Source organism: Alosa pseudoharengus, unplaced genomic scaffold (genome assembly GCF_046254945.1).
Source record: "Alosa pseudoharengus isolate Yale_2024_CS ecotype anadromous, Long Island Sound unplaced genomic scaffold, YU_APseudo_1.1 YU_APseudo_1.1_scf_16, whole genome shotgun sequence".
NCBI classification, from domain to species: domain Eukaryota; kingdom Metazoa; phylum Chordata; class Actinopteri; order Clupeiformes; family Clupeidae; genus Alosa; species Alosa pseudoharengus.
In genome coordinates, this window is record NW_027468630.1 from 1,944,143 (window position 1) to 1,944,845 (window position 703).

Consider the following 703-nt stretch of genomic DNA (forward strand, 5'->3'; position numbering starts at 1 on the left):
GTGTGTGTGGAGGGGGGGGGGGTTGGAGTGTGTGTGTGTGTGTGTTTGTGTGTGCCATAGGCTTACTTGCAAATGATTTATTCTTAAGTGAGATATGCAGATATTAAAGATAATTTGCCCTAAAGCCAGTAAGCATGTAGGTCACATGTTGCTCTAAAGTCAGCTGTGATTTCACCTATGACCAGAATGTTCAAGACAAATGGACAATGGAAAGTAGACAGGGTCAGTTCAGTTCAACTGAAGGCCCGGGAGCAGAGGGCACTTTGTAGAGGCCTGGGAGCAGAGGGCACTTTGTAGAGGCCCGGGAGCATAGGGCACTTTGTAGAGGCCCGGGAGCAGAGGGCACTTTGTAGAGGCATGTGTAAAAACAAATTAACAAACATTTGTAGAATCACACTAAATGGATCCATCCACATGGATCTATTTCGGACATATCCATAAGCTTTCAGTAAACATGCAAAAGACAGACAAAATGAACACAGAGGACAGACAGAAGGGTCCATCAATATCTGTATCCTGTTTTAACATTCAGCATAAATGAGCCATTATAGTAATACAAATTGGAGCGCACATCTTGGCCACAGTCAGTTGCAGCGTTGCCATGTATTGATGCGTAAGCATGTGCTTCATATACATACGTCAGCTTAAACAAGACACATCTCAGCCATGCGCTTCAAGAAGCTTCCCAACATGGAACAGAATG